This window comes from Manacus candei, unplaced genomic scaffold, assembly GCF_025592945.1.
Source record: "Manacus candei isolate 608988 ecotype Guabito, Panama unplaced genomic scaffold, ASM2559294v1 h1tg000052l, whole genome shotgun sequence".
NCBI classification, from domain to species: Eukaryota; Metazoa; Chordata; class Aves; order Passeriformes; family Pipridae; genus Manacus; species Manacus candei.
In genome coordinates, this window is record NW_026138100.1 from 1,087,270 (window position 1) to 1,108,142 (window position 20,873).

Sequence of the window (20,873 nt, forward strand, 5' to 3'; positions counted from 1 at the left end):
TGCCACCCACCCTGATGAATTACCTGTCTTATTTAGAACTAAAGGATACATAGCACCATGTGAGAACATCTTTGTAATTTCCAAAGTTAGGTAGTCTAGATAGTGGGGAAAAAATACCTTTTTTTTTTTTTTTTATCTACATGTGGGAGGTTCTGGGGCCCAGTTAAATGATGAAGTCTTGATCAAGATTCTGAGGTTCTTCAAGGTGAACAATTTACTTTCGACATCTGAAAGTAATGAGCACTGCATTCTATTATTTTCTTGTCCTCAAAATAATGTAATATCTATTAATGATCATTATTTTAGGTTGTTGATTCTTCAACATGGATACTAGAGGGGATGGAGTAGCTCTACACATAGCTCTTCATTTTCACACGTTTCTGTCATGTCTGCAAAGCCTCAAGTTCTGTAGGTGTTGGGTATATTCTTTAATACTGTAGTTCAGAAAACTTGACTGCAAAGAAGAGTGGAAAAGCATAATACTGGCAAAGTAGAAGTACTCCTCAGCACCATTTAGAGTCTTATTTTGAATTGCTGAAGGAGCAATAGTGTTATTTCCCAGAAATGTTCTCTTCTCCCAGGGAGGAATACGGATGATTGCGGGGTCCCCTTTCTCTCTCAGGTGGTAGCCTGCTTAACTATTATTCTGCACTGCAGATGAAGAAGCTCATGATATGTCGCTTGAACAGAGGGCAGTTTGTACAGCTACAGTTTAAGAGCACTTTGAGAGTAGATTTCTTCGGGGTTTTTTTACGCAAAATTTGAAATTCTGAGAGCAGATCCAACTCTTTCTTCTTTCAGAGCAGATGGCTCCCAAGTGCTAAAGGTTGTATACATCTTCAGATTCAGATAGGTTGTGCAGCCATTTTAGAGGACTACTGTCAGGGAGAAGGCAGGAGTTAGCATCCTTCCTAGATCAGCATTTAACCACACTTTTGTGGCATTGTTGCCTCTTGTGGTGATCCCCTCTTCCTCTGCTCTACCTTTAAGCTTTTCCTCCAGACCAGTAAGTGCTATCTCAAGCAGTAGATCAGACTGCTAATGGAAAAGAGGGTTGACACCATGTGAAAGGCAGCCAATATGTTCTTGCCCAAAAAATGACACAAATAAACTTCTCAGAACATTGCTGATGCAGTGTGACCTCAGACTTTCCTTTTCTCTGCTTCTGGCATACCACACTTGTCTTTTACACCTTTGTCTTTACCTTTAGCTTATCAGGAAGCACCTAAGCCTCCATAGGATGCAAAAGTGATGCTTCCCACAGCAAAGCATCTATTGCCTGCTATCATGTTGGATTGGTCCTGATGACTCCTGTGGCCCCCTTCATTTTCACATTCCCATGCTAGTCTGCACTCTCAGTGTGAAACTGCATCACTGGGGTTTATTTTATTTTATTTTTTTCCTTCTACCCATTTTCACAGTCACGGTGTACTATGGGCAGAATGAAAAAGAAAAATACGTATTTTGATGATATTAGTAGCTTGGCAACCATAAAGCTTTCCCATGGCTTTGCAGAGGAATTTGGAGTACTTATGTTCCATGCTTCCCTTGATCCTGCTATGCACTGTGCACCAGAGCTCCAGTTCTGCAACTGATGTCATGAAAGTAGGTTGCTGTGCTCAAATACAGGTTTTGTCTGAGTCTTCTCAGCACAATTTTAGGCCTGGTAAGACAGTGTATGCATTTCTGGTTCAGACTGCTTCCACCGTGGATCACCCATTAGCTGTCTCATACTATTTGGAAAGGGGAGTGGGTGAGATCTTGAGAGCAGCTTTGTTTCTAGAAACACAAACAAAATGATAAGAAAACGCTTACCTGTATCAAACTGGGCTTCCTCTGAGCTGAGAGAAAAAGCAAAGAAGATTATCACATGCCTCATGATTTCCCTCCTTGCCAACTCCCTGCTGACACTGGCTAGACCCAAATGTCAGAAATTAGAGGTTCTTTAGAACTGGTATAAAAGGACTTCCTACAGATGAGAAGCAGTCCCTAAGTTATTTCAACTTTTTCTCTGTCAAAGGTGACTAGTCCAAGATATTTACCATCCTTAAGCATATTGACACTTCCACTTTGCTCACAATTTTTTCCTCCTATTTAATTACATTAAATCAAATTCCATTATGTGTTCATTCATAGAACAAGCTGTCTTCTCATAGTATTTATGGACAGCTGCGTCATGTACTTTATGCGGTTCATGAGACATTGCAAACACACAAGAGCAAAAATGTTTTCCAAGAACAAAAGAGCACTCCTTGGCACATAGAGGACTGACTTGCATTCAGCCGCTGCACAGGCCCTGTGGAAAGTCTGGGAGTGCTTAGGGACACTGCTGGAAATGGAGTGCTGGGGTAGGTGGACCTTTGCTATATGTGTAGTAGGGATGCAGGTAGGGTAGGGAGGCAGGGAGGTCCCACCCTGTTGCAACATGTGTTAGTATATGGTAGTGGTAGAGAGAGCACTACAAAAGAGCCACAAATAGTTGGCCACACAAAGGCACAGAGCTGCAGTTTGTTTTGTAGCCCAGAGATGGAACTGGCAGAGCTTTCTGGCCTTCTGTTTGTGGGCTGGGAAGGCAATGAGTTACCTGGGCTCAGAATCATTCCTCTTCTGAAGATAACCAGGTAGGGCACAAAACATACCCTCCTTGGTCTCCATTCTGAGAGAACGTCATGCTTTTGAAGGAATTAATCTGTGTTGCAACAATTTTTAAAGGGAGTAAATGAGGTAGACTCATAAGCATAGCTAGTGAATCTCATATCAGTCCCAGGCAAAAATGTGAAACAGATGATACGGCGACTGAGCCAGAAAGAATTAAGAGATTGAATACAAATAATTCCAATTAACATGGGTTGGAGAAAAACAGGTTTGAGGGAATTATTTCATCTATCTAGCTACATTAGAAGATGATTATTTCATCTGTCTATCTCACTGCATTACAAGACACTTGGCTTGATTCTGGTCTGTAGAACCTAAAATGATACAAATCCAATATGTTATGTATCAAATGGTTTAATTGGTGTCCAAACCCCAGGCTTCAAAATACAGGTGTATTTGGGGAATCGTTGTCACACATCAGGTGTGATTCAGGAGGTATATAGCAAGAACTGGTTCTTGCTCCAGGCTGACTGGCAAGAAAATATAAAACCATTTTTATGCAAGAAACCAATGTGTTCAGTATGGACAAAGGAAAGGTCCTATGATCAGGGGAAAACTAATTAGATCTTAGTTACAGATGGAGAGGCTCAGTATTGAGAAGCAGTCATTTTCAAAGATAGTTGCATAATAATAGCATTATTCTGGAAGTACATGTTCAACTGATGAGCTCTGTCTCAGGGAGCTTATGTACTCTAAATGTATTTGCAACATGGAAAGACCTTGTCTTGTTCTAGTTGGAGCACTAGAGTGACTGCTCCTGGGATATTGAGTAATCTTTGGTGTACCATGTCTTCCTTGAAACACAAAAATCTGAGGAGGATTCAGGAAAGCCTTGTAACTATGCACTTTGAGCTACTGTAAAAGCAGATTTCCTAATATTCTGAACCTACTTTGCACCTCAACCTAAAATCCCTTTACAGCTTTCTAACTATTAATAATCCTACAAAGAAAACTGTGTTAATGTTTCTTACTGGAAAATACTAATTTGGACCTCTTTGTTCCCACCTGTGACTAAATATCACCAACATCTATCTGTAGAGGCACATTGTTGGGAACCATAATACATTTATATATTAACATGTGTGTATATATATGTTATATTTAAATATTGGTAGTGGGTGATTCCGAATATATTTCAGATTTGAAAAAAGAACTATTAGCTAGCACAAGGGAAAAACAATACTGCACAACTTACAGCAGATAGACTGCTAAAAAGGCTGGAAATGAGGGGTCCCAGGTGCTAGAAAGCCTCCAGCAGGAAGAATTTCTTCTTCCAGTTTTATTAAAGGCTTTGTTTCCACTGGAGCTAGCTGCATCTGCCTTAATTGCCACCTGTTGGACACAATGGAACGGCATTGCTGACATGTACAAGCCTTGGCTACCCTGACTTCTTGGTAAGAGAAAAGTGTGTTGAAATAATGCCCCTTATACCATTTTTCAGTGCACATGTAGTTAAATGAAAAGTGTTTGGTTCTTTCTTATCACCCCAGAGTCAGCACCAGCCAGAGTTCCTGTACAAAACATTAACTCATGTTTCTTTTAGGTGGTAAAGTACTAGCGAGAGGGGCAGGTGGGAGTAAGCCAGAAGCAATTAAGTAATTTATATCCACTCACACCAACTGAGGGCAGATTTTGGCATTGTTCCAGCATCTCTGAAATTAGGCACCATTCTCATTCCTCAGTGTTGCTGTTAGCCTGACACTGTAGCTGGAACTCATACAGGGCTGCAGTGAAGACCATAGTTAAACACTGCCTTGGTATTATGCCTAACAGGAAGGTTTCACTGGCTAAATCTGGCTGTTTAGGAGGTAAAGTACTGCTGCTCTTCATACTGCAAGGCAATACTTTATACAATCTTATTACCATTGCTTTATGCAGGTGGTGTGGCTTTCTCCTCTGTGCTCCAGTGTTTTCCTAAATTTTATTTTTTAAAAAATTATCAAGTCCTTTAAGTCCTGTCCTTCAGTTTATTATGTCATTCTTTGTGTGGCACCTAAGAATTCTGCATTACAGGGCACCCCCTGCCAGAAGAGGCCTCCTGGGACAAAAGAGCTGGAGGCAGCAGATCATGTTATGGTGAGGGTGAACGCTGTTGTTGGAGCATGCAGACAGTGTCTTCAGACTCCACTGTGTCTAAAATAACAAGTTCTTTAGACCTTAAATAGACTACATATATGATAATACAGCCTACTGATTAAGGCCCTCACCTGTCCTAGTCTATACCTACTTAAAATGCAGAAGTACTTTCTTTTTTATGGAAGGAGGACTAGGAGGACTAGAAACAACAGCTCAGCCCCATGCCAAAGTGCTGTAGAGAGGTGCTAACGCTGCTTTATTCCCCATGCCAAAGAATCACCCGTGTTTCCCCCCCTGCAGCTGGCAGGACAAAAGTCTCCAAATACTGGTATTATACCAGCAAAGAGATCAGGTTAATTCCACTATTGGAAGGTCAGAGAAGCAGGAATTAATCCCTTCAGGCAGTAAAGAGTCAAGAATCCCCAAACTGTTCTGCATCCTGTTCAAGCTGCTGTGTGAACGGACAGAAAGAGTCCTCTCCATCTAAATACTGGTCCTGTGTGGGATTTGGTCTGGAAACAGAGCCCCTGTAACACAGATGACAGGCAATTTCACTACCCAGCACTGCGTTGTCTAAGCTCATCTCTTGGGAATGGGGACCCTGAGGAGAGAGGAAAAGGTTTTTCTCCAAACATGCCTTCTTTTGACAGCCCAAATCACTTGAAAAGACTCCTCCAAAAGCACAGCCTTCACACTGCTCTCCAGAACTCTTTAAAAGGGACTGGGCACCATTTCTCCAACAGTGTAGGTGCTAACAGTGCACTGCTGTGGTGACCCTAAGTGGTAGTTTAGTTACCAAGGATGAAAGCTCAGTGTATGGGTAATTGAGTGCCTGTGTGGCTGAGCAGCAATGAAGGAGGGTGTTCAGGACTGTGGAACTCAGAGTTTGTGGATCCAAGCACATTTCAGTTAAAGGAAATAATTTCTCACAGAAATATCCTGTTACCACCTAGATTATGCCCATAGCAGATCTGTTTGCTGGGTACTGTGGGATTCTCAAATCTTGCAAAGATGAGGAGCCTAAGGTTTGCTTTATGGCATAGCTGGTCACCTCCCATGGAACACATTGTTCCAGCTACTCAGTGTTTTCAGGATAAATGTGCTCCTGCTGCACCTTCTTCTCTACTGGGGTGCAACAAAAGGCAGAAAAGACTGACCATGATGGAAATAGCTACCACAAACGTGCACTCTTCACAGCAAAGGGAATGGGGAGTCGAGGAGTCAGGTCTGGATTCAGTCTGTCATGTAACCTTTTGTTCACATTCACAAACAATGCCCTATTGTGATGTTGATTCCTGCAGATTATCCTAATAACCAGTGAGCAGTGAAGCATGAACATGTGTTCAGGTTTCTTAGGTTGAGTTCTAACGTAATAAAATGTGCCAGCATTTTAAGGGCCAATCAAAACTGCATAAGAAGAAGAATTGGATAAGATGGAGCACCTGGAATTTTGTTTGTAACTCTCAAAACTTGGAATCTTCCAGGAAGAAATGAATTTTATACCTAAGGACACATGATGTTTGCTTTCTTTTCTGCTATTATATGACTTGGCAATTATACTGATACATTTAATCTCTAAAAATGCATAGTCTGATGTTGGTAGTACAGCTTTCATAAAGGCTTGATTGCAATTATAATGGGGGTAGGATTTTTCATGTGTGTGAAAAATATACAGCCCAAGGCTATGGTATGTGAGACAGTACAAACAGTGATCAAGTACCTTGCCAGGGAAAACAAGGAGTCTCTGAGCTTCTACACAGCCACTTTACTGCACACGTGCTGAAGTGTTACAGTCATTTACTGCACCAGCGCATTTGTAATATACTGAGTATAAAACTGATTGTCAGTGAAGTATGTTTTAGTGACTTCCATGAAACAGCACCAAAGAGCTGAAAGATGACTCATTTTAGCAGTTCAATACCAGGCTATTAGCAGCAGACTAATGACGTATGAACGTAAATGTTCTGCCTATGAAGAAGGTCACACTCCTCATATACTGGGTTGTCTTTTGTCCTTTAGACTGGCTTTAGGGAGCTCAACCTGGGAGGTATGTAATGTCATGTCACTTGGAACAGCTTGCAGTCAGAAAGGCTCTTCCAGTCAGACCAATTATGTTTGATGTAAAAATTAACACACAGACAAGCCTAAAATAACTTCAGAAAAGGTATGGATTTTCCTTTAATAGAGCGTTAACCAATGTTGCTAGACAACTTATACAAACAAAAAATGCCTTGCATGAATTGTGGATCCATTTATCTCATATTAGTTTAGTCAATTTGATGGGGCAAATTATTTATAAAACCAACTAATATTTATCATGACATAAGGAAATGCCAGATGTGTATAGGTTGCTATGACCATAATTTTTCACTTACTAGTTTAATAACAAAATATCTTAAAATTCAGATTATTAATTTTCTTTCTATTAGATTGGTAAATAAACCTCTTCCTTTCCATAACTCTTACAGTCCATGGATTTGAATTGCAGGAAGTCTCTCTGCTGGTACTCCTATTCAGACTTCTAAAAATTTTGTAGGATTAATAGGATGGTTCAACACAAACATCTATGCACAAAGAAAGTTTTCAGTGAGGCTGGCCACACAAGAAAATGTGTAGCTTTTCAACTGACTTGCATCAGTTTAGCATATCTATACATGGATATATGCATGATTATACATACATTCATTTATTAATGATTTTACTTAAACTGGTCCAGCCCTTGTCCATAGACATGACCTGCCTTGTGAGGCCAGGAGTTAGTACTGAGTGCTAAGCAAGGGTTAAGTCTCCATACCTTTAAAAAAAATTGACTTTGATTAGCTTGAGCTGTAAGGATCTGAACCCTGACAATGTCATGTGATTTTAACCACAGTTTGTCTTTAATTGAATGGAAGTCTCCCTGGATCCAGGTGTAATATCCCATGCTAGGACATTTGGCTTTTGTGGAATTCAGCTGCACAAAATTAAAGTGGTCTTATTTCATCCGTTAACCAAAAGGTGATCTCTTTTAAAGGCTACTCTGAAAAGGAAGAAGTATTTTCTCTGTGTACATTATAAAAAAAAAAGAAAAAAAGCTGCTCTGTGCTTTCCTCAGAGTTTAATTCTACATACTGCACTCTGATTTATGTTCAGCATGTCAGGATAATGGGGATGGAAAGCACAGGACACCCTTAGCCACGTAAATATGTTGTAAAACGTTCTGAAAGTTTTCAGTCTGTCTTCAGCAATGGATCATTAAATAAGAGGAATAAACAAAGAAAGGACCATCGACCTGACCTCCACATAATTTACTTAATGACTGCCAGCTACATTCATAAATTTACAGGCACTGGGTTTTATCACCATGTGTGAATCATGGTTGTGGTTCATAATTACTGTGCAGTTCATGGGAAAACTAAGACTCTGACATCTTGCGTTGTATTTTAGTATTTTAAGTGAGTGGGATCTGTGCTTGAGAATGCTTAGGAGTACCTCTTGTCCTGCAACATCACCTGAGTCAGTGAGACTTTATATAGACTTTTAATTACTCTTTTGGGGGAAAACAATTATTTACTGTGGCACATAGCTAATATAAATGGAAATGTCTCAGCTTTTCTAGATAGGGTAACTGTTTAAAATGAGAAATGAAGTGGGTATGTCTCATGTAGGGTATCTTTTTTTTTTTTTCTCACCTGATAGCACAGTTCTCTAAGTGACTTTACAGAAAATACTGAAGCATAATGCCAAGCTGGATTTTATGGTTCATACTCCACAACCAAAGGCATTTGCCTTTCATCCAGAAAACCCAGTGGATACTATTTGCAGTGCCCATGAAGGCACTCCTGCATGGCATGGGGCTGTGCTTTGCACCCACGCAGGGTTTTAGAGGGAGCTTGACATTGCAGCCTGGCTCCCAGTGATGCCAGGGACTGTGAAGGAGGCAGTGAGGGTTCCCTAAGCAAGTCGTGGTTTTGGAAATGTGTATTTTCTTTGTTTCACAATGGTTCTTCTTGGGTTAATGTTTTCTACAGTTAAATACTTACAAAAAGCACTGTAAAATTAAGACCTTTTTCTCCTAGTAATTGACATACCAGTAAAGGTCTTATTACTGGCTCTCCCACATGAGCTTTGCTGCTTCTATATGGGAATATAATTCAGTGAGCCACAGAACCATGAAAATATCTGAAGTACTATTTCTTTTAAATGGATTTTCCTTACAGAGAAGCTATCTTCCTGAGCATTTCTGTGAAAGCTTCTATCGACTCAATTTAATTTGATCGTAGCTGAAAACAATAATATTTCATTTACATTAGCTTTAAAATTATCTGCATTTTTCTCCCTGCAGCCCATCTGGCTTTAATGTTGCTGAATTGTAATTTAATGAAATTTGTACATTTGAACTAACTAAACGTGCTGCATTAATGATCTGCTGTATTAAACAGGTAGTTAGAAAAAAAGTGTAATATTGATATTTAGTCTTGGTAAAAGCACTTTTGGCATTCCTGTCTTACTTCATATAATTGTTTTAGTTTCCTTATGTGTGGGGTTTGCAACTGAATGAACCTGAGCTAAACATGATCTGGATCAGCACAAAAAAGACCCCCAGGACTAGTGTAGTTAAAGCATCCTGGTTTCTCTCATCACCAGCAAGTCAATGAATTAACACACAAGAATTTAAAAAGCAAAATGAGACTCACAGATTGACGCTTGATTTATACAATCACCATATGAAGACCAAATGCCGCGCATACAGAAGAAGCTGGAGGCAAAGCTGACCAGGTTTTCTGCCTCGTTAAAATGCTAGCAGGTTACTAGATCAGAATTCTGCTACAGCATGCTGGCAAGGGTGAAAAACCTGACCCTTTATAGCCCTCCCCATACACAGCCATGCACACTTGGACATATGGAAGTTAAAATGGGATGATATGTTTCCCAGCATCAAGGATAGCTTTAGAAATTAATGGTGTGTAAAACCTATTACAAAGACAACTACCTTCAGTTTGGAGAACGAAAGCAGCTGACTCTGAGGGTTTGGAACAAAACCCAAAACAATTGCTTGGGGGGTGGGGGAGTGGTGGTGTGTGTGAAGGATGAAATTGGATCTAACTATGTCTTTGAACCAATCACACCTTTTTGACATTACCACTTAAAGCACTTTTTGACAGCAACACTTAAAGGGTCCAGCCACCAAAGTCAACACCCACAGAACAGATTCCCATTCCTGAGGTGTTAATGAACCCCATGGCTGCCTGCTCTTCCTGGCAGAGTAGGCTGTGTGCTTTGCCAGTCCCCCTTGCTTGCCCGTGACTGCTGTCCGTGAGCCCTGCAGATCCCCCTCCGGACTGACCCACCAGCCTTGTGGGGAGCTCGGGCCAGACCAGGCAGAGAAGAAGCAGCCTCAGTCAGTGCTCTGCTAGTGTCGGTGTGTCTCTGCAGCCAGCCAGACCCCGACAGAGCCATCTGGGTGGGCTTTTCTGTTAAACTTCTGTGAACTTAAAAGTGGCAAAAGGGTACGCTCCACCAGCCTCGCTCCCGGGAAAACTGTCAGTTGGTGTTTGCATGTTATTGCGAGGCAAGAACTGTGAGCAAAAGCCTCAGATCTGTAGGAAAGACAGTCTGCACAAAAGCAGAAGATTCATTTTACATGTTCGACTAGGACACTTATAACTGGCTGTGGGCTTTCTTACGGATCAGCAAATGCAGGCCAAGCTGTAATTCTGGTAGAAGCAAAAAGAATCACAGAATAGCTTAGGTTGGAAGGGAACTACGAAAGGTTATTAGTCCAACTCCCCTGCAATGAGCAAGGCCATCTTCAAGTAGATCAGGTTGCTCAGAGATCTGTCCAGCCTTAAATATTTCCAGGGATGGGACACCTAACAACTTTCTGGGCTATCTGTTCAGTATCTCACCACCCTTATAGTGAAGGATTTCTTCCTGATATGTAGTCTAAAGCTACCCTATTTCAGCTTAAAGCCATTCCCCCTTGTCCTATCTCCACATGGCCTTGGAAAAAGTCCCTCTCCAGCTCTCTTCTAGGCTCCCTTTAGGTACTGGAAGGTGCTATAAGGTCTCCCCTGAGCCTTCTCTTCTCTAGGCTGAACAACCCCAGCTCTCTTAGCATGTCTTCATAGGAGAAGTGCTCCATCCCTCTAATCATCTATATGGCCTTCCTCTGGACTCGCTCCAACAGGTCCGTGCCTTTTCACGTGCTGAGGACTCCAGAGTGAGTCATAGTACTGGAGACAGTACTCCAGGTGGGGTCTCACCAGAGCAGAGTTTTCCATGATAGAAAACTGCTCAGGGCCAGGCCAACTGCATTGGAGCAGCTGGAAGAAGCAGACAAATGCAGAAGAAAGAGATTGCCAAGGAGAAGTGCAGCTCAGCAGGATGTCCTCACACTTTTAGTAGCATGCTCTCTCCTCCCATCACTGCAAATGAAATGTGGAAATCATATCTTGGGGATAATAACCCTTCCCTAGGACCAGTGAGAGGTGGTCACATGTTGTAATAATAGATGCTGTGTAAGTGCTGCAGATGGAAAGTGGATGTTGGCTCAATATTTGCAAAATGGGAATAATAAGCCCAGTCTTCCAGAAGACCATTCAGCGAGTGTGGTGCAGGTCTGCCACCAGCCCTTTATTCTATTACTCTGCAGACACTGATGAATTAAGTGTATAGTGTCTTGCTGTGAAGAATAAGTGGAACAGGCACAGGGAGATGTCTGACATATATTTTGAGGTGTATTTAATATTGTAGTGCTTGCGGATTCCACTAGCATGGTAGGAGTTTTGGCTTCAAACCAATGTTTTCAGCAGTACCATGTGTCTCTGGAACAGCAGTTCTTACTTTAGAGCTGGCTATGAAAATAGTTTCCATTATAACCCCTTGTTTTTACATGCTTCTTTTATTTTATTTTGAAAATCCTCTTTTGAGTAAAAAATTTCCATCTGTATCTTTGCCAAAAGGTGAAGTTTTCCCCCCTTCTTTTTCTTAAGCTTGGAGGAAGAATCTCTCAGTTGTTTTTGAGTCATGGGAGAGTGGAAAAAATGCATTTTCCCAGTAGAGCAAAAAAAGTCCACATTTTCATAATAACAGAAATATGGAGGTAAATTAAACTGAAGGCTGAAACTTGTATTTTGGTCTAGATACTTCTGTAGTAAGCCAGCTTCATAGGGAAGGACCTCGATTTGCCAGAGGCAGAGATTATTCTGATTTTTGGAAGTTAATCAGGCAGGGGTCCACGTTTGAAACTTTGCTGTCATTCAGCATATTGTTCAAGGTAGTGTCTTTACAGCTGTCCATTTAAAAAGGAAAGAGCTGGTCCCCTGTGGACTTCTGCCCTTCAGAGCTAATTATAGTCCAGCAATACATTTGAATTCATTCTAAAATCTGATTGAATGGAGAGGAACTAGATGAACAGTGGTGCCAAACATTTTCAAAACTTTTTCTCAAAAGTTTTGAGCAGAAGTCTCACTTTAGCCAGGAAGAGCAAATGGCTGTTGTTGAAGTTGTGAACAGGCTCACGTGCTTTGAAAGGGCCAAAGTGCATGGCAGGGGACGTACACAAAACTGGCTTGAGCAACTGAGGAACTTCATTCAGTATGCCTGCAAAATTTTTTATTGATGTCTTTTCCCCTTCACACAGGCTAGGAAGCATCAGTGTAAAAATCTGCTGTGCTGTGTGTAGTTACACTGAATCAGTTATTAAACAGAAAAGAAAAACAGAAGCAGAAACAAAGAAAAGGAGAAGAAAGGAGAGGGAAAGGAGAGGGAAGGGAAGGGAAAGGAGAGGGAAGGGAAAGGAGAGGGAAAGGAGAGGGAAGGGGAAGGGGAAGGGGAAGGGGAAGGGGAAGGGGAAGGGGAAGGGGAAAGGGAAAGGGAAAGGGAAAGGGAAAGGGAAAGGGAAAGGGAAAGGGAAAGGGAAAGGGAAAGGGAAAGGGAAAGGGAAAGGGAAAGGGAAAGGGAAAGGGAAAGGGAAGGGAAGGAGAAGGAGAAGGAGAAGGAGAAGGAGAAGGAGAAGGAGAAGGAGAAGGAGAAGGAGAAGGAGAAGGAGAAGGAGAAGGAGAAGGAGAAGGAGAAGGAGAAGGAGAAGGAGAAGGAGGAGAAGGAGAAGGAGAAGGAGAAGGAGAGAAAAGAAAAGAAAAGAAAAGAAAAGAAAAGAAAAGAAAAGAAAAGAAAAGAAAAGAAAAGAAAAGAAAAGAAAAGAAAAGAAAAGAAAAGAAAAGAAAAGAAAAGAAAAGAAAAGAAAAGAAAAGAAAAGAAAAGAAAAGAAAAGAAAAGAAAAGAAAAGAAAAGAAAAGAAAAGAAAAGGGAGAGGAAAAGGAAAGAAAAGGGAGAGGAAAAGGAAAGGGGAAGGCATCTAACCATCACACTGATGAGTGATCCTGCACCCCTATGCTGCTTTCTATTACTATTTTTTCCTGGTTAGGCTGTAGTGAACACACTACTATTAAGTCCTCCATGTGTTCCAAAAAATATACAAGATCTGAACAGTTTTGGGGGCTAATGATACTGTTGTGGTCTTCAGTTTCATATTTTCTGGCTCTTTTGCAACTTTTAGCTACACAGCCTACACATTTCATTAAACCTTTCGCTTTCTATCATTCAAAACCTGCTCCAAGTGTACATATGTTTGGCAAAGGCATCCAAAATGATGTGTTTATTTTGCTTTGGTGCCAAAAAGCAGTGATTCATTAAGGAGCTTGGAAATGTAGAGGTAAGGCCACAGCCAGCAAACACCACACATGCCCTGAAGAGCAGAAAGCTGTGTTTTTCCAAGGAAAATGGTCAGTGCAGCTGGACCAGTATCATGGCAGACTGCTCTGAAGCAAGGAGGCACTGCTGGACAGACTGGAGAGCGCAGAAGTTCTCCCAGATGATCGGGCTTTGCTGCAGCAGCAGCAGCCAGAAGGCAGCCAGAGGCTGCTGTCAAGCCCAGACATGAGAGAGAAAAAATGCCTAAGGGGAGCCACTCCAGCCAGTAGGAGACTTTCCTTAAAATGATGAATTAGGGAACTCCAGTACCGTTACCACTTGTGTGGTGAACAAAATGCAAGGTGCAACAGGCCTTGAGAGAAGAGGTGGAGGAGGAAAGGTGATGTCCTGCAGTAAGAACAGGCCTCCAGCTGCCTTTTGCTGCTCTACTTCATTTTCTCTGCTGGGGACATGCCAGCTTGTACCAGTAAAGGGGCATGTTCACTCTGTTTACTGTAGCTAGTGATACAAACTTGAAGCAGCTAAAGCCTTTGAAAACCTGGCAGAAACCTGACTGTTGAGGAACTCTACACTCCGGCATGTCATTGTTACACGATTGCTTCCTTTGTCCCCAGTGGCTTGAACTAGGACAGGCAGAATACTATTTATAATTTTTAATGTAGTCCTTTTTGTCTTTCATCATAAATCTGTAACCCTGGACAAAATTGATATCTGGTGACAAACCCACTGTTGATTGGAAAATGTCTGATGGTTATTTTCTACCTGGAAAGGAAATGCTGTCCTGTGCTTTCACAGAGCTGCCACTGCACAGTGAGACACCATGCAACAGGAGGTGCTAGGATCCATGGGTCAGTATGAGGCACAAAGGAAATGATCATGTATGAGCAACATTAGTATCGAGAGTTTTTGTTATTAACAATCAGAAACATGTAGAAGAGTTTTAGAAAATTTAAGGTTTAAATTTTAAACCAGGACTATGGCATTTAAATTATTAAGTATTAGGGTGAGACCTTACAGACTTTGGGGGTGTTCTTCATGTTGTTTTCAGGAATATATGGTCTAGGATTAGGGACACAGTGTGATCTGGTATGTCAGTTCCCCTTGGTGCTTTAAACAAAGACAGGAGGTAGATTTTTCCAGCATAAACTGCATGATGCTTAGCCCTTCTTGAAAGAAGACAAGATCCTTGCCCCGAATAACACACATTTCTTATGACATATTAATTTTCAGTAAATTCAAATTGAAAAACCATAACACCTAGTGTCAGAAGGGTCTGATTAATCAGGGTCTGAATCTCTCATTTGTTCCCTTTTCATAATATTGCACAAGATGTTCTCCAAAATCTGCATTACACTGCTTCTACTGTATACATCGGAAGTCTTCAGGCAGCTGATAACTTTTGAAACAGTAGATTTCAAAATCTGTGAAATCAGACATTTCAGAGATTTTGAATCTCCAAATAATTAGTGAAAACTCCAAACAATTAGTGAAATACTCCAAATAATTAGTGAAATACTCTGGATCTGTGAGAAAACAAAGGTTCCTGTGTAGGCCAGGCTTGATGAAGCAAAGCAAGGGAACTGACTTCAGATCATTACAAGCAAAGTAAGCAAACATTAGCAACAACCGCAGGATAAAGAAAAAAGTCAAAAAACTCAGAAGGATATAAAGTTTTAGAATTTGCCTTTAAGGAACAATAGGGAAAGAAAACATGTTTGAAAGATATTGTGGAATAGAACTGGAATGGGGATAAAGCATGTAGAAATTGAAATGTATGAAGAAAGTGCAGAGGGGTTTAGGGTAGCTTCTGAAGGTGAGGAGCATGCACAGGAGATGAGTAGATCTTCTCTCCGTGACTCCCAAAATGTTTGTGTTGGGACCATTTTCCTTCTATTTTCTGCCTTTCAACCGCACACATTATGTAAATTACTTCAAAAGTTCAGTGCATACAGTACCACAAGAAACTGTGAAGTATTATTCAAATGAAGATTTTTCAACATACTTGCAATGTTCAAGTCTGTAGAAGTCTTTCCTACAAAAATTTTCCAGGCAGTTACTTAATATAGGCAAGAGCAACATTAAATTAAAGGGTACAACAGAAGAAAGTCACAGATCAGATGATAAAACCACACAAGTAGATCCATAAGCATTCATTACTAGCCATTTAAAATCATTTTGATGTACTGTTGTGCAAGTTTCTTCTAGGTACAGGTACAATTCCTGAGTCAGAGAGCACAAAGAAAGGCCCACAGCTGAGGACATCTAGCACACACCTAGATAATAAATTATTGAAATGTTGCCATGAATTGTTTACCTGCTTCTTAGTGTCTAAAACTGACTTGCAAACTGTTATGGTGAATAATTTAGAGCAGCAAACAGCTTTGCAAGTGCAGAACCTATTTGCAGATAATTTGTGAGCAGAAAAAAACCTGTCTGTGCCAAATCACCAGGAATGAGTTTGTCCAGCTGTGCTGTCTTTCCTGTGTTTGACAGCTAACAGCTGGTAAGGATGAATAAGAACAGACATTGAAACAGGAGTCAAGATCACCTGAATACTAAAATGAGTCTGAGCCCTTCAGATCTTCCATAAGTAAGGGCCTTGCTACCTGTCACCCAATGCAATCTTAATGTGAACAAGCATATCTCATTCAAAAAAATCTCTGTTACATATTTTAATCAGAATAGCCCTCATTTGCATATTAACCCCTCTGATCCAAGGCTTTGAACCTCTAGCTTCCAAATTTAGAGACTGAACCACAGAAGCTCCTCTCAGTGCTGTACAGTTGCCTTCCATTCTGCTATGTAAATATTATGTACCACAGGTTTTTATGAGGAAGGAAGACTGGTGATGATCATTGACAAAGACAAGAGCCTCTTTTTTAAAGAAGATTTCAAGTTCATTTTTTTGCCTAATACATGGGCATTGAAAATGGGAGATGACACTGATGAGAACATAGCATTGCTAAATAAAAGTAAAAAAAGGACACAGAAAAATATTTTAAAATATTTTCAAATGAGAGAATAATGTAGGGTTATTAAAAAAGTCCCTGGTTATTAAAAGGAAATGGCCTAAATTTCCAATACAATGCCAGCATAATCCATGAATATGGCCTGTGATTTTATTCTGACAGTGCCAAACTGCATTCAGTTTCACAGAAAACAGAACTAGATTTTTAGCTCAACTACAGCTGATGTTTCAGTCTTAAGCACACAAACTGATTTTGGTGATACCCTCCCCAAACTCTTCCCTTTTGTAAATGCAGGTTTTCTACAAGTAGGTACAAATTCAGTGTCATCATTATAAACCTTAGTGTGACCCATGACAAAAAAATTACCTGGCTTCTTGCTTGTCTTTGCTCATGCCATAACCTTTGCTTTGTTCATTGAATCATACAGCTTTGCAGCCTACTGGACACTGTGCTGCTCATCTTCCAGCAGTTCTGCACACTGACAGGAGTTGTGGGTGGGCAAGGTGGGAGGACCACCTGTCTGTTCATTTTTGTTCTAGACTCAATGCTAAAATTTTTTCCTGTTATAAGGCTGAATGTGTTTGCCAGTCCTGCATTATGAATCCTGAGATTGAATGTGATAGCCTGTCCTTGTAGCTTCTGTTATATTTAATGCCATAAATTAATCTCAATGACTGAAAGAATAGTTATACAAATTCACCTTTCTAAAATGCCTCTTTACTTTTGTACAAGCCTACAGAACTTTAAAGACTGGGCAACAGCATCCTACAAGTTGTAGGTCATCTATTGCTATCCATCATCCCAGTGTAGTAAACACACTGAAATAGAGCTGTCTTTGAAACTTTATTGATGGGAAGGAATTTGGTCTTTGATATGTGAAGCAGATTATTGTGTGTATTATTTCATTCTAACTTTGGAACAAATTGGAAGTTTCACATCATCTTCCATGAAGAGATCTCGTATCAGTCATTTAGATAAGTGCAATATGCTTGTTTTACAAACACTTCTGAAATTCATGAAGAAGCTATTCTTCCTCTTTTGACGGAATATTTCAGTTCTTGAGAGTCAGCAGAGTGTCTATTTTATTTATCAGTACTCAACACAATAACTTGGGTCAAGAAGGGAAGGACTGTGTGTGTAGCATGAGGCAATCAGATAACTGCAGTATTGTTACTGACGCTGAAATTTCAAATCTAACTGGGACACTGGGTCCAGGAACCCGATTGATGCTGATGTATCAGAACAGTCTGGCATGACTTACTGGCAACTGTTGTACCCATCAGCTTCTCCACCTTCCTTGGGATGTTTCAGCATCTTGTTATAGTATTAGTACAAGACCAGCCCTGGATAAAAAGGTCCTGAAATTCTCACTTTCATCTGCCCTGCCCATTTTTGCTTTACTTGCAACTGTGGATTTCCAGGAACTCCAGAAGACTACAATAGCTAAAAAATGCTGGGCAGTCCATTGGTGTGTTTTATCCTTTTAGCTGTTTAAAGGAAAAGTAGAATCTACATCTTAACACATCATAGATAAAGCCATCTAAATACTAAAAAAAAAAAAAAGAAATTATAGCAAATAAAGGTGTATTTTATCTACATAATTGTAATCTCAAATCTCTGCTAAAATCAGTTGTTATCAAACACTGTTGTACCCTTAAACTTTTAACTGTCCTAAACACCAACTGCCAACATGGCAAGAAATGTAATGCAGAGATGAGAACACCTCTATCATACTGCAGAATAAAAGTCCACAGACAATGAATGTTTATGTATTTTGTGTGGATGCTCAAATGGGAATGTCAGCAGGGCGATAAAATCCCTTCTGTGTGGAGGCAATTACATAAATATAGCTCTGCATATGAGAAATATCATGTCTTGGCTTTCAACAGCCCAATTTCTCTTACAGGTCACATTGGTAGACACCTTTTTGTACAGTCTTGAGGATTCATGGTTCACTCCCTCCCATCAGTGAGTCACAAGCTGAATTCTTTAATCAAATGGCTTAAAAGGCAGGATTTAAGCAGAAAAGTGCTATTGTTTTTTCTAATTTGATCTTTAATGACTGTAAGTACCTGAGATGTATACATTGCTCCTTTGCATCTTTAGGCAGGAAATAAAGCAGAAAGGGACATAACCGCTGTATGCACCTGTACCATTTTATATATTCAACTATTATTCCCAATTCAGGATCAAAATAAAGTATTTATTTTTGCCCACTTTACGAAAGATGAATAAAGAATCTATGGTGCTGGTATTGGATGCTGGCAATTATCTCGTCCATCATGAATAAAAATCCCCTTAATAAGAACTTTAAATTTTCAAATGCAAGTAAATTGTTTCTTGTTTACATTTTCTGATTCTATACAGCATAATGCCTATAATCTGTTAGTGCAATAAATCAACACTGATGTTCCCTAATAGAGCTTCCATCCCCTACTTTCTAAAGTTGTAACCATGTCTGATTAGTTCTACAACATACCACTGAGCATTGCTGAGGTATGAAGACAGAACCCTTAAAAAGGAGGTGTCTGTAGGGAAAATATATAGAAGAAAGTCACTACCTTCAATTAACTTAGGAAGAAACAAACCCCAAACAGACAGAGTAACCAAACCAAAAGAAATTGGCAACTAATTCAACTAATTCAACTAAACTCATTTTATCAGCTCATGAATCAACCTTGAGGAGTTTATTACTTCATGTGAATCATAGCAGAGAGATGATATATACTTTTGCATTGTAAACTGGGCTTTTAAGCAGCAGGAGAACATAATTTCCTTTGATAAAATTAATGAGATTCACCAGAGGCAGACAGGAACACTTTTAGGTTCCTGTTTACAAGTGTCTCCAAAGAGGTAACTCGAGTTTCTCAAAACAAACTCTTTAAAAATAATTTTTCAAGGTAAGAAAAATAAATGTGCCAAATTGCATGCAAAAAAAAAAAAATCCCAAGAAATAAATGACAGAAGTTGTCTGTTCAACAAGCTGCCCTTCTGAAAGCCTTTCCTTGGGTTGGAGGAAGGCACCACTAAATCGTCTACCTTGCCCTTGGCTCCCACTGCATAATTTAGCCTCTGTGTGAGTACCACTTAGTTGTCTTCAACTCCATGCTTTGTACAGGGCCTGGAGTTGGAGGTGTCAGGCAAAGAGTCTTTTCCTTCAGTGTTTGAACATCCAGGACTGTTGCAATGCTATTCTCTCCTTGCAAAGGCACTGTTAGATTAAAACGCAGCACATCAGTCTTTCCTGAATGCATTGGCACTAACTTTCTTTACACCTTTTGTTCAAGAGTGTTTTCTGCAGTTTCCATCTCATCTCTTTCAAGCTGTCTCCCATCATCCAGTGGTATTTTAAGAGGCAGAAGACACTGAACATAGGACACCACTTTTTGTCTGATAAAAAGCACAACTATCTAATGGGAATTCTACCTGCCCCTTTCCTATTTGCACATCTGTATGTGGATATCAGATCCCTTTTGTATCAGCACTAGTTCACTAGGAGCTCATGTTGAATTTTGCCAAGCTCCTGCATGGAGAAACTTTCTAAGATACTCTCCTTGGCCCTGTAGGTAGTGTTGCTCCATCCTGCAAGTCTGGTGTTTTTTTGACCCTATTAAAACTTACTTGTTTGAAAGAGCTGAATTTATTAAATAATCCAGATAACTCTGTGACTGCCTTGTCCTCCTTATCACTCTGGCAATATTTATTCTGTCTAAAATTGCTATTGGTGATGATATATGTAGTCTTTTAAAGCTGTTTGAAATAACACTTTTCTAGATTGCTGGTGAAAACACTGACGAGCCTCCCCATAGCTCCCCAACAGAAACACCCTCATTAAATGGTACTGCTCCTTGAACAATTGATCTGCTTTTCATTTAGTCTTCATCTGTTTGTACTTTATTAATTTTGTGTTGTCTTCACTTTTTTCTCTCTTGCTAAATCAAGTACCTAGCAGAAGTCTATTCCACTCAAGCCTCTGGCAATTTAACACATAATCATATAAAACAAGGAAATAAAAGGTCTGTTTACCAGGACCTATTTTCTATAAAATACCCATAAAGACTAGCATTAGTTGTGTTCTTTTCTATTCACCATATATTAGCTGACAATGTAATATATTAGCTGACAGTCTTCTACCTACTACACAAACCACAGCTACTTGTGGTGCTCCTTAGTGTGGGCCCCACACTAACACAATTCTCCATCTCCTGAAGCATCACCACAGTGCCAACACATGCAAAGAACAGCAGGTCAGACATCTCTTTAACCCCTCTAGGATTTCCCTCTAGGATTTCCAGACCACTGAGAAATATAGTAATTTCACCATATGGCTTGCTGATAGATGTTCTTTGGATGAGCTTTGAGTGTCCTTCTGTGATGCATGTGCATCTCCCTGCTTGTTTCTAGATACTGCATAGTAATACCTATTAAGCACTCGAGGTTTTTTGGGGGGGGTTACATTTTCTTTTTTTTTTTTTTTTT

General features: G+C 40.1%; 1 protein-coding gene across 4 annotated transcripts in view; it reads left to right on the forward strand.

Annotated features, from left to right (window-relative positions):
- The window catches only part of PHACTR2 (phosphatase and actin regulator 2), a 126,443-nt gene that overhangs the window by 35,379 nt on the left and 70,191 nt on the right, over positions 1-20,873 (forward strand). The window lies entirely within an intron of this gene.